A 13,975-nucleotide genomic window follows, 5' to 3' on the forward strand; every position below is an offset into this window, starting at 1 on the left:
ATCGGAGGTCTCATACCTCTCGATCCGGGCGTTCTTCTGAAAGATAAACTTCAACTCCTGGAACATCTCAAATGCTCCATGACGCTCAAAGCGACGTTGAAGTCCCGGTTCTAAGCCATACAAGACTGCACATTGAACTATCGAGTAGTCCTCCTTACGCGCTAACCAAGCGTTCTTAACATCCTGATCAGCCGTAGCGGGTGGTTCATCTCCTAGCGCAGCATTAAGGACATAATCCTTCTTTCCAGCTTGTAAGATTAGCTTAAGATTACGAGCCCAGTCTACAAAGTTGCTTCCATCATCTTTCAACTTAGCTTTCTCTAGGAACGTATTAAAATTCAGGATGACACTTGCGTGAGCCATGATCTACAACACAAATATATTCAAAGTGGACTTAGACTATGTTCAAGATAATTAGAGTTCAACTTAATCAAATTATATGCTAAACTCCCACTCAAAAAGTACATCTCTCTAGTCATTTGAGTGGTTCATGATCCACTTACACTATCCCAAGTCCGATCATCACGTGAGTCGAGAGTAGTTTCAGTGGTAAGCATCCCTATGCTAATCATATCAACTATATGATTCATGATCGACCTTTCGGTCTCATGTGTTCTGAGGCCATGTCTGTACATGCTAGGCTCGTCAAGCTTAACCCGAGTGTTCCGCGTGCGCAACTGTTTTGCACCCGTTGTATGTGAACGTTGAGTCTATCACACCCGATCATCACGTGGTGTCTCGAAACGACGAACTGTAGCAACGGTGCACAGTCGGGGAGAACACAATTTCGTCTTGAAATTTCAGTGAGAGATCACCTCATAATGCTACCGTCGTTCTAAGAAAAATAAGGTGCATAAAAGGATTAACATCACATGCAATTCATAAGTGACATGATATGGCCATCATCACGTGCTTCTTGATCTCCATCACCAAAGCACCGGCACGATCTTCTTTGTCACCGGCGCCACACCATGATCATCCATCAACGTGTTGCCATCGGGGTTGTCGTGCTACTTATGCTATTACTACTAAAGCTACATCCTAGCAAAATAGTAAACGCATCTGCAAGCACAAACGTTAGTATAAAGACAACCCTATGGCTCCTGCCGGTTGCCGTACCATCGACGTGCAAGTCGATATTTCTATTACAACATGATCATCTCATACATCCAATATATCACATCACATCATTGGCCATATCACATCACAATCATACCCTGCAAAAACAAGTTAGACGTCCTCTAATTTTGTTGTTGCATGTTTTACGTGGTGACCAAGGGTATCTAGTAGGATCGCATCTTACTTACGCAAACACCACAACGGAGATCTATGAGTTGCTATTTAACCTCATCCAAGGACCTCCTCGGTCAAATCCGATTCAACTAAAGTTGGAGAAACCGTCACTTGCCAGTCATCTTTGAGCAAAGGGGGTTACTCGTAACGATGAAACCAGTCTCTCGTAAGCGTACGAGTAATGTCGGTCCAAGCCGCTTCAATCCAACAATACCGCAGAATCAAGAAAAGACTAAGGAGGGCAGAAAAACGCACATCACCGCCCACAAAACCATTTGTGTTCTACTCGAGAAGACATCTACGCATGAACCTAGCTCATGATGCCACTGTTGGGGAACGTCGCATGGGAAACAAAAAATTTCCTACGCGCACGAAGACCTATCATGGTGATGTCCATCTACGAGAGGGGATGAGTGATCTACGTACCCTTGTAGATCGTACAGCAGAAGCGTTAGAGAACGCGGTTGATGTAGTGAAACGTCCTCACGTCCCTCGATCCGCCCCGCGAACAATCCCGCGATCAGTCCCACGATCTAGTACCGAACGGACGGCACCTCCGCGTTCAGCACACGTACAGCTCGACGATGATCTCGGCCTTCTTGATCCAGCAAGAGAGACGGAGAGGTAGAAGAGTTCTCCGGCAGCATGACGGCGCTTCGGAGGTTGGTGATGACCTCGTCTCAGTAGGGCTCCGCCCGAGCTCCGCAGAAACGCGATCTAGAGGAAAAACTATGGAGATATGTGGTCGGGCAGTCGTGAGAAAGTCGTCTCAAATCTGCCCTAAAAGCCCCATATATATAGGAGGAGGGAGGGGGACCTTGCCTTGGGGTCCAAGGGACTCCCAAGGGGTCGGCCGAGCCAAGGGGGGGAGGACTCCCCCCCCTCAAACCGAGTTGGACTTGGTTTGGTGGGAGGAGTCCCCCTCCCTTCCCACTTCTTCCCTCTTTTTTTTTTCTTTTCCTTTGATTTCTTTCTCTTGGCGCATAGGCCTCCTTGGGGCTGTCCCACCAGCCCACTAAGGGCTGGTGTGTCTCCCCAAAGCCTATGGGCTTCCCCGGGGTGGGTTGCCCCCCCGGTGAACTCCCGGAACCCATTCGTCATTCCCGGTACATTCCCGGTAACTCCGAAAACCTTCCGGTAATCAAATGAGGTCATCCTATATATCAATCTTCGTTTCCGGACCATTCCCGAAACCCTCGTGACGTCCGTGATCTCATCCGGGACTCCGAACAACATTCGGTAACCAACCATATAACTCAAATACGCATAAAACAACGTCGAACCTTAAGTGTGCAGACCCTGCGGGTTCGAGAACTATGTAGACATGACCCGAGAGACTTCTCGGTCAATATCCAATAGCGGGACCTGGATGCCCATATTGGATCCTACATATTCTACGAAGATCTTATCGTTTGAACCTTAGTGCCAAGGATTCGTATAATGCCGTATGTCATTCCCTTTGTCCTTCGGTATGTTACTTGCCCGAGATTCGATCGTCAGTATCCGCATACCTATTTCAATCTCGTTTACCGGCAAGTCTCTTTACTCGTTCCGTAATACAAGATCCCGCAACTTACACTAAATTACATTGCTTGCAAGGCTTGTGTGTGATGTTGTATTACCGAGTGGGCCCCGAGATACCTCTCCGTCACACGAAGTGACAAATCCCAGTCTTGATCCATACTAACTAAACTAACACCTTCGGAGATACCTGTAGAGCATCTTTATAGTCACCCAGTTACGTTGCGACGTTTGATACACACAAAGTATTCCTCCGGTGTCAGTGAGTTATATGATCTCATGGTCATAGGAATAAATACTTGACACGCAGAAAACAGTAGCAACAAAATGACACGATCAACATGCTACGTCTATTAGTTTGGGTCTAGTCCATCACGTGATTCTCCCAATGACGTGATCCAGTTATCAAGCAACAACACCTTGTTCATAATCAGAAGACACTGACTATCATCGATCAACTGGCTAGCCAACTAGAGGCATGCTAGGGACGGTGTTTTGTCTATGTATCCACACATGTAAATGAGTCTTCATTCAATACAATTATAGCATGGATAATAAACTATTATCTTGATACAGGAATTATAATAATAACTATACATTTATTATTGCCTCTAGGGCATAATTCCAACAGCTTGAGCTATAGCTCTACTGTTTTTATATGATCCTAGAGAAAATTTAGTTGAAAGTACATAGTAGCAACTTTACGGGCTAAGTCCGTAAAACTGAGGATTGTCCTCATTGCTGCGCAGAAGGCTTATGTCCTTAATGCACCACTCGGTGTGCTTCATCTCGAGCGTCGTTTGTCGATGTTGCGAACATCTGACATACACGTTTTAATGACTACGTGATAGTTCAGTGCGTGATACTTGATGGCTTAGAAGCAAGGCGCCGAAGACGTTTTGAAACGTCGGGGAACATAAGAGATGTTCTAGGAGATGAAGTTGAGATTTCATGCTCATGCCCTTGTTGAGAGGTGTGAGACCTCCGACAAGATTCTTTGTCTAAAAAGTAGAGGAGAAAAACTCAAATTATTGAGCATGTTCTCACATTGTCTGAGTACAACAATCGCTTGAATCAAGTGGGAGTTAATCTTCCAGATGAGATAGTGATGGTTCTCCAAAGTCACTGCCACCAAGATGCTAGAGCTTCGTGATGAACTATAAACATATCAAGGATAGATATGATGATCCTTGAGAGATTCGCAATGTTTGACACTGCAAGAGTAGAAATCAAGAAGGAGCATCAATTGTTGATGGTTAGTAAAACCACTAGTTTCAAGAAAGGCAAGGGCTAGAAGGGATACTTCATGAAACGGCAAACCAGTTGCTGCTCTAATGAAGAAACCCGGGATTGAACCCAAACCCGAGACTAAGTGCTTCTGTTATGAGGGGAACGGTCACTGAGCCGGAGCTACCCTAGATGCTTGGTAGATAAGAAGGCTGGCAAAGTCGACAGAAGTATATTTGATATACATGATATTGATGTGTACTTTACTAGTACTCCTAGTAGCACGAGGGTATTGGATACCGGTTCGGTTGCTAAGTGATTAGTAACTCGAAATAAAAGCTACGGTATAAACGGAGTCTAGCTAAAGGTGAGGTGACGATAAGTGTTGGAAGTGTTTCCAAGGTTGATGTGATCAAACATCGCACGCTCCCTCTATCATCGGGATTGGTGGTAAAACCTAAAAAATTGTTATTTGGTGTTTGCGTTGAGCATGACATGATTGAATCGTGTTTATTGCAATACGATTATTCATTCAAAGAGAATAATAGTTGTTCTATTTTCTTGCATAGTTACCCTTCAATGGTTTATGAAATCTCGATCATAGTGCTACACATGTTCATAATATTGGTGCCAAAAGATACAAAGTAATAATGATAGTACCACTTACTTGTGGCACTGCCACTTGAGTCATGTTGGTATAAATGCACGAAGAAGCTCCATAGAGATGGATCATTTGGACTCACTTGATTTTGAATCACTTGAGACATGCAAATCATGCCACATGAAACAAGAGAGTAACTTGTTGGGAGTAGTACATTTTTGATGTGTGTAGTCCAATGAGTGCTGAGGCACGCAGTGGATATCGTTATGTTCTTACTTCACTGACAATTTGAGTATTTACTTGATGAATCACAAGTCTGAAATATTGAAAAGTTCAAAGCTATTTCAGAGTGAAGATCGTCATGACAAGAGGATAAACTGTCTACGATATTATCACAGAGATGAATATCTGAGTTGCGAGTTTTGGTACACAGTTAAGACAATGTGGAAATTATTTCGCAATACATGCCACCTAGAACACCATAGTGTCGTGGTGTGTCCGAACGTCATAGCCACGCCCTATTTTGATATGTTGCATACTATGATGTCTCTTATCGAATTGACACTATCGTTTATGGGTTATGCATTAGAGACAACCGCATTCACTTTAAATAGGGCACTCCGTATTTCCGTTAAGATGACACAGTATAGACTATGGTTTGGAGAACGCTAAGTTGTTGTTTCTTGAAAGTTTTGGGCTGCGGCGCTTATATGAAAAAGTTTCAGTCTGATAAGCTCGAACCCAAAGAGGATAAATGCATCTTCATAGGATATCCAAAACAATTGGATACATCTCCTATCTCAGATACAGAAGCAAAGTGTTTGTTTCTAGAAATGGGTCCTTTCTCGAGGAAAGGTTTCTCTCGAAAGAATTGAGTGGGAGGGTGGTGGAACTTGATGAGGTTAGTGAACCGTCACTTCAACCAGTGTGTAGCAGGGCGCAGGAACATGTTCCTGTGGCACCTACACCAATTGAAGTGGAAGCTGATGATGGTAATCATTAGAGCTTTGGATCAATTTACTACAAACCTCGTAGGTCGACAAAGGTCGCGTAGTACTATAGAGTGGTACGGTAACCCTGTCTTGGAGGTCATGTTGTTGAACAACAATGAACCTACGAGTTATGGAGAAGCAATGGTGGGCCCGGATTCCGACAAGTGGTTGGAGGCCATGAAATCCGAGAGATGATCCATGTATAAAACAAAGTGTAGCCTTTGCAAGAACTACTTGATGGTAGTAAGACTATTATGTAAAGATGGGTCTTTAAAAGGAAGACAAACGATGATGGTGATAAGTCACTATTAAGAAAAGCTCGACTTGTCACAAAGATGTTTTCGACAAGATCAAAGAGTTGACTATGATGTGACTTTCTCACTCGTAGAGATGCTAAAAGTCTGTTGGAATTATGTTAGTAGTTGCTGCATTATTTGTGAAATATTGCACATAGGAAGTCAAAACATTGTTTCCTCGACGATTTCCTTGAGGAAAGATTGTATGTGATACAATTAGAAGGTTTTGTCGATCCTTAGGATACTAACAAGTATGCAAGCACCAGCGATCCTTTTATGGACTGGTGCAAGCATCTCGGAGTTGGAATATACGCTTTGATGAGATGATCAAAGCTTTTGGGTTTGTGCAAAGTTTATGAGAAACTTGTATTTCCAAAGAAGTGAGTGGGAGCACTATAGAATTTCTGATAAGTATATGTGGTTGACATATTGTTGATCGGAAGTAATGTAGAATTTCTGTAAAGCATAAAGGTTGTTTGAAAGGGGTTTTTCAAAGGAAGACCTAGATAGAGCTACTTGAACATTGAGCATCAAGATCTATGGAGATAGATCAAAATGCTAAACAGAACTTTCAAATGAAATGCATGCCTTGACAAGTTTTTGAAGGAGTTCAAAATAGAGCAAAGAAGGAGTTCTTGGCTGTGTTGTGAGGTGTGAATTTGAGTAAGACTCAAAAGCCCGACCACGGCAGAAGAAAGAGAAAGGATGAAGGTCGTCACCTATGCCTTAGTCGTAGACTCTACAATATGCCATGCTGTGTACCACACGTGATGTGTGCCTTGCCGCAAGTCTGTTAAGAGGTACAGAGAGTGATCTAGGATTCAATCACTGAACATCGGTCAAAGTTCTCCTTAGTAACTAATGGACTAAGTAATTTTTCTCGATTATGGAGGTGGTTAAAGAGTTCGTTGTAAAGGGTTACGTTGATGAAAGCTTTGAAACTAATCCGAATAACTATGAGTAGTAAAACAGATTCGAATAGTAGAGTAGATATTTTGAGTATTTTCGAATAGCTCGTAGTAGCAGCATCTATAAGATGACATAAAGATTTAAAAGATTCAGAACCGTTGACTAAAAACTCTCTCATGAGCAAGACGTGATCAAACCCCAGAACTATATGGGTGTTGGATTCGTTAAAATCACATGGTGATGTGAACTAGATTATTGACTCTAGTGCAAGTCGGAGACTATTGGAAATATGCCCTAGAGGCAATAATAATTTAGTTATTATTATATTTCCTTGTTCATAATAATCCTTTATTATCCATGCTAGAATTGTATTGATTGAAAACTCAAATACATGTGTGGATACATAGACAACACACTGTCCCTAGTGAGCCTCTAGTTGACTAGTTCGTTGATCAAAGATGGTCAAGGTTTCCTTGCCATAGGCAAATGTTGTCACTTGATTACGGGATCACATCATTAGGAGAATCATGTGATGGACAAGACCCAAATTATATACGTTGCATATTGATCGTGTCATTTTATTGCTATTGTTTTCTGCGTGTCAAGTATTTGTTCCTATGACCATGAGATCATATAACTCACTAGCACCGGAGGAATACCTTGTGTGCATCAAACGTCATCACAACGTAACTGGGTGACTATAAAGGTGTTCTACAGGTATCTTCGAAGGTGTTCGTTGAGTTAGTATGGATCAAGACTGGGATTTGTCACTCCGTGTGATGGAGAGGTATCTCGGGGCCCACTCGGTAATACAACATCACACACAAGCCTTGCAAGCAATGTGACTAAGTGTAAGTCACGGGATCTTGTATTACATAACGAGTAAAGAGAGTTGCCGGTAACGAGATTGAAATAGGTATGCGGATATCGACGATCAAATCTCGGGCAAGTAACATACCGAAGGACAAAGGGAATGACATACGTGATTATATGAATCCTTGACACTGAGGTTCAACCGATAAGATCTTCGGAGAATATGTAGGATCCAATATGGCCATCAAGGTCCTGCTATTGGATATTGACCGAGGAATACCTCGGGGCATGTCTACATAGTTCTTGAACCCGCAGGGTGTGCACACTTAAGGTTCGATGATGTTTCGGTATAGTTGAGTTATAGGTGTTGGTAACCGAAAGTTGTTCGGTGTCCCGGATGAGATCCAGGACTTCACGAGGAGCTCCGAAATGGTCCGGAGGTAAAGATTAATATATAGGAACTCCTGTTTTGGTCACCGGAAAGGTTTCGGGCTCATCGGTAGTGTACCGGGAGTGCCGGGAGGGGTGCCGGGGACCATCGGGAGGGGTGTTACGCCCCAAGGGGTCTCATGGGCTATGTGAAGAGATAAACCAGCCCCTAGTGGGCTAGAATAAGTTCCCACTAAGGCCCTGTTTGGAACCATAATAGATTATGATAATTTGGATTATGAAAATAGATTATATAATCTGGTTTATAAAAATAATCTAGGTGGACATGTTTGGAGACCAGATTATATAAACTGTAATCCAGGTTTTACATCGTATAATGACCTGTCTGTCCACAGTTTTTTTTAAAAGAAGGATGGTGGTGGTAGGAATGTAATTTTCTCCAACTTTACAAGGGTAATGAGTCATTAGCAATTCATAATCTGATTTTAGCTGGTATAGAGTAGATTATGAGTTTTTAATAATCTATCCATCTAGTTTTTATAATCTACACCATAAGCTGTGCTGTTCGGAGATAGAACAGATTATAAAAACTAGATTATATAATCCGGGTGGTTCCAAACAGGGCCTAAGGCCCATAAGGTTTGAGAAGGAAAAACACAAGGTAGAAAGAGTTTCCAAGTGGGAAGGTGGAATCCTACTCCAAGTAGGATTGGAGTAGGACTCCTCCACCTCCAATTTCGGCCAAACCTTGAGGTTTTGAGGCTGCCTCCTCCCCTCCCTCCCTCCTATATATAGTGGTGATTTAGGGCTGATTTGACACAACCTTTTTCCACATGCAACTCAGATCTAGACACCATAGTTCTTCCTCTAGATCGTATTTCTTTGGAGCTCGGGCGGAGCCCTGCAGAATTAGATCGTCACCACAACCGGAGCGCCGTCACGCTGCCGGAGAACTCTTATACCTCTCCTCCCCCTCTTGCTGGATCAAGAAGGTGGAGATCATCATCGAGCTGTATGTGTGCTGAACGCGGAGGTGCCGTCCGTGCGGCACTAGATCGGAACGGATCGTGAGATGGATCGCAAGGTAGTTCGTGCAACGGATCGCGAGATGGTTCGTGGGACGGATCACGAGACGGATCACGGGACGGTTCGTGGGACAGTTCGTGGGGCGGTTCGAGGGACGTGAAGACGTTCCACTACATCAACCACGTTTCTTAACGCTTCCTGCTGTGCCATCTACAAGGGTACGTAGATCCAAATCTCCTCTCGTAGATGGACATCACCATGATAGGTCTTCGTGTGCGTAGAATTTTTTTGTTTCCCATGCAACGTTCCCCAAGAACTACTAAAGGAAGCAACAATATACATATCATCAAAATATTGAACGAATACCAACTTCACATGATTAATTATAACAAGACTTTTCCCATGTCCCCGAGAACAAAAGTAACTACTTATAAATCATCACCATGTTCAATATCAGAGGTATAATAAATACGATAAAAGTTTTGAACATATTATCTTACACCAAACAAACCAACTAGCATCACCTAAAACACGTAATCAACACTACTAGTAACCCACACGTGCCAATCTGAGGTTTTGAGAGAAAGATTGAATACAAGAGATGAACTGGGGTTTGAGGTGATATGGTGCTTGTGAAGATGTTGGTGAATATTGTTCCTCCCACGAAGGACGAAGCGTTGGTGATGATGATGGCTTCGATTTCCCCCTCCCGGAGGGAAGTTTCTCCGACAGAATCACTCTACCCGAGAGCAGAAGGGCCTCTGCCTAGGTTTCCACCTCGAGATGGTGGCGCTTCATCCCGAAAGTATCCTCTTGATTTTTCTAGGTCAACACCCATCATAGAGAAGAAGAAGGGTGGGGCGCGCGCGCGCGCGGGGGGGGGGGGGGGGGGGGAGGCCGCCTATGGCCCTGCCAAGCCATCAGGGCGCGCCTACGGGGGTGGGCGCGCCTTGTTGGCTTGGCACCAACATGTGGCTCCCCTATGGTATATTTTTTCTCCATAATTCAGATATATTTCACAAAAAATCCTCTTGAAGTTTCAGGTCATTTTTAGTCCAAAGAATTTTCAGCATTTTTCTTGGTTTTGAGGTCCAAAATTCTAGTTTCCAGCAATTTCCCTCTTTGTGATGTACCTTGGAAATTCAGAGAGAAAATACATAAAAATTGTATCATAAAGTGGAAGAATAACTCAAAATTAAATAATTGTTCATAAGAAATCATGATGCAAAATGGATGTACCACTATCTATCTAGCAAGCTACTCGTGAGAGGGGCGAGCCTCATGGTCGTCCCTGGTGGACCTAGGACGACGCTGCAACGGTTGAATCTCTTCCCCCTGCTCCTCCACAAGCTTATCCCAATCTACGGGATCCTCCTCTGCTCTCTTCCTCGCTACATAATGTAGGAGCATCATCTTATTGGTCTCTACGAGTTTCTCATCTCTAGCAAGCTCCCTCACTAATGGGTTGAATAACTGTTGCTCAGCCTAGATGTTCTCCTTCTCCTCAGCCCTAGTGCATATCCTTATGTTCTCCGACACGAGGAACTTTGTGAACTCACGACAATCAGGGAAGTTCTGATTCGCATATCCCTTATGGTACTCAACCACCATTGCATCGCCCGCGCCGCTAGTGCTGGGGCATCCTAGTGGCCAACCTCGTGGACGACATTGTCCTTCCTAATGGTTGCGTAGTACTTAGTCCCCTTCTGTTGCACATCACGAATCTTTGGAGCCATCTATCACGGTACCTACAACACCTATATATATACAATCTAGACAATTTAACTAGAGTAAAATTTTCTACACTACAACTACACAACAAATCTTACTAAAAAGTCTACACTACAACTAGAATAAAAGGTTTGACACTACAACTACATAAAAATCTTATACTATAGTCTTACAAAAAAAACTACACTACAGCCACACTAAAATCTTAAACTACAATTACACTACAAATTTTAAACTAAAATCTCAATAAAAATTGTACACTAAAAGTACACTAAAATCATACAGTACAATTACACTACAAATACTGCACCACAAATCTCATTAAAAATTATACACCACGACTACACTAAAACCTTTCATTCCAATTACGCTAAAAAATTAAAATACATTCTTACATTACAACTACACTAAATTCTATACTACAACTACAATAAAATCATATATACTATAATCTCACTACAAATTCTACACTAAAATTACGCTATAATCTTACACTATATTTACACTAATAATTCTATACTACAGCTACAATGAAACTCACGAGCAACGAAGACGATGTGGCTGGTAGGTCCTTGACGACGGCGGTGGATGCGGTGTAACAGTCCAAGTGCAATCTTCTTGTAACCATTCATGAATCCAACCTTGTATGTCTTGTCATCATGTGGTTTGATTTAATAAATTTGAGCTTCATGTCATTCACTTGTGCATCATGGCATCATGACATCCATTTCATTTTGTTGCATCTTGCTATGTTGAGTGTGAGATGTTTTGTTGATGTGCTTGCATCTTGTCGTGTGGACTTGTTCGATTATACTTAAAATTATTGCAATCACTAAACCCCTTCTCAATTCTTACTTATTTCTATTTTTTACCAAGTGTGCCTCCCTGCCATATTTTTAATGTTTACTATTTGTCTAAAACCCCTAAATATTGGCCTAAAGCCCTCCTCCAAATTTCAGCCAGCTTCAAATTGTTTTGGTTGGATTCAAAAGTGCTTCAAGTTTGAATTTAATCCAAACTTCAATTATTTTCTATCCCTAAAAATATCCTAACTAATTTTATAAAATAGGGCATATTTTTGTGAGTTCAAAATATTTTGGTTTCATCCTTAAACCCTATCTCTTTCTCTCGTTATTCTTTTCTTACTTCACTGATTTCAGGATGAGGAAATTTGGCTTTTGAGAGGGATAGAGTGCAACCGAATGCCGACAGCTGAGCTGGGCCTCTTCCTTGTTGGCCTAGCGCACCACAGCAGCCCAACTCGCCTCCTAGAGTTGCCTTTCCAGCGTGGATGCCTGCTTGGCTCCACCTGCCAGCGACGCTAGCGTCCCTTTCGTCCTTCTCCCGGTCCCCCCTCTCTCTCATGGTAAAATCCTCTCGCCGGAAGTGCAGTAGCCACGACGGCAGCCAGCCGGGCCTAGCCTCCCCTATGAAAGCCCCATCGGCATTGGGGCCCTCCTTAGGGTTTCTCTCTCCCATCTTCCGCCGCCGCTAGGTGAGTCCGACCTCTAGATCCATATCCTGGATACATCCCGAGTGTGCGAGAGAGCACTGTTCATCGCTGCGCGTGCCCTCCAGCGATCCGAGGAGAGAGCAGCGTGTCGAGGAGCTTCACCAAGTTCGTCTCCTTCCATGACGTTGTCTGCATCATTGCGGGGTGCCAAGACGCCGACGCTTCTTCCCGGTCTTCTTCCTCAACTGGAGATCGTCACCTTCTAAATTCGCAGCGTCCTCTCGTCCTCGAGCTCGAACGGCTACATCAGGCCCCCCGAAGTGGGCAACCGCGCCTCCCTAATGGCTTTCCCCCCTCAATTGCACATAGGTTCGCCGTCCTCTTCGAGCCCGAGCCCGTGCCCGTCGGAGCTTGCTTCGGGCGAGCGCTTCGAACTAGCTAGCCATGCTTGTCCGTGCATAGAGGTGCACCATGTCTAGCAGGGTCCATTCCCGTCGTTAAGTAGGTGGTTTTCACGCCATAGCATGATGATGTCTACTAGACAACTTGTTCTTGTTGACTCGTGTTAGGCCTCCAAGCGCAGAATTTTGTAGGATAGTAGAAAATTTCCCTCAAGTGGATGACCTAAGGTTTATCAATACGTGGGACGCGTAGTATGAAGATGGTCTCTCTCAAACAACCCTGCAGCCAAATAGTAAAAAGTCTCTTGTGTCCCCAACACACCAAATACAATGGTAAATTGTATAGGTGCACTAGTTTGGCGAAGAGATGGCGATACAAGTGTAGTAATGATAGTAGATATTGATTTTTGTAATCTTAATAAATAAATAAAGAAAGGTAGCAATTCATAAAACAAAGCACAAATGGTATTGCAATGCTTGAAAATGAGGCCTAGCGTCCCTACTTTTGCTAGTGCAGTCTCTCAACAATGCTAATATAACTGAATCACATAAGAATCCCTCAATATGCAATAAAGAATCATTTCAAAGTTCCTACCTAGCGGAGAACATAAGAAGAAATTGTTTATAGGGTACGAAACCACCTCAAAGTTATTCTTTCCGATCAATCTTTCCAAGAGTTCGTACGAAAGTAACAAGTTATCATTTCCGATCGAATTATCGAAGAGTTCGTACTAAAATAACACCATAAAAAAATTCAGATTCATAATACTCAATCCAACACAAAGAACCTCAAAGAGTGCCCCAAGATTTCTACCGAAGAAACAAAGACGAGAACGTGCATCAATCTGTATGCATAGATTACCCCAATGCCAGCTCAGGAATCCGCGAGTTGAGTGCCAAAACATATATCAAGTGAATCAATATGACACCCCATTGTCACCACGGATGTTCATAGCAAGACACAAATCAAGTGTTCTATAAAATTATTCAATCCGATAAAACAAAATCTCAAAGGGAAAACTCAATTCATCACAACAAGATAGAGAGGGAGAAACACCATATGATCCAACTATATTAACAAAGCCCGCGATATATAAAGATCGTGCCATCTCAAGAACACGAGAGAGAGAGAGATTAAACACATAGCTACTGGTACAAACCATTAGCCCCGAGGGTGGACTACTCCCTCCTCATCATGGTGGCCATAGGGATGACTAAGATGGCCATCGGTGATGATCTCCCCCTTCGACAGGGTGCCGAAACGGGCTACCGATTGGTTTTTCATGGCTACAGAGGCTTGCAGCGGCGAAAGTTCTCATCTA

This window comes from Hordeum vulgare, chromosome 2H, assembly GCF_904849725.1.
Source record: "Hordeum vulgare subsp. vulgare chromosome 2H, MorexV3_pseudomolecules_assembly, whole genome shotgun sequence".
NCBI lineage: Eukaryota > Viridiplantae > Streptophyta > Magnoliopsida > Poales > Poaceae > Hordeum > Hordeum vulgare.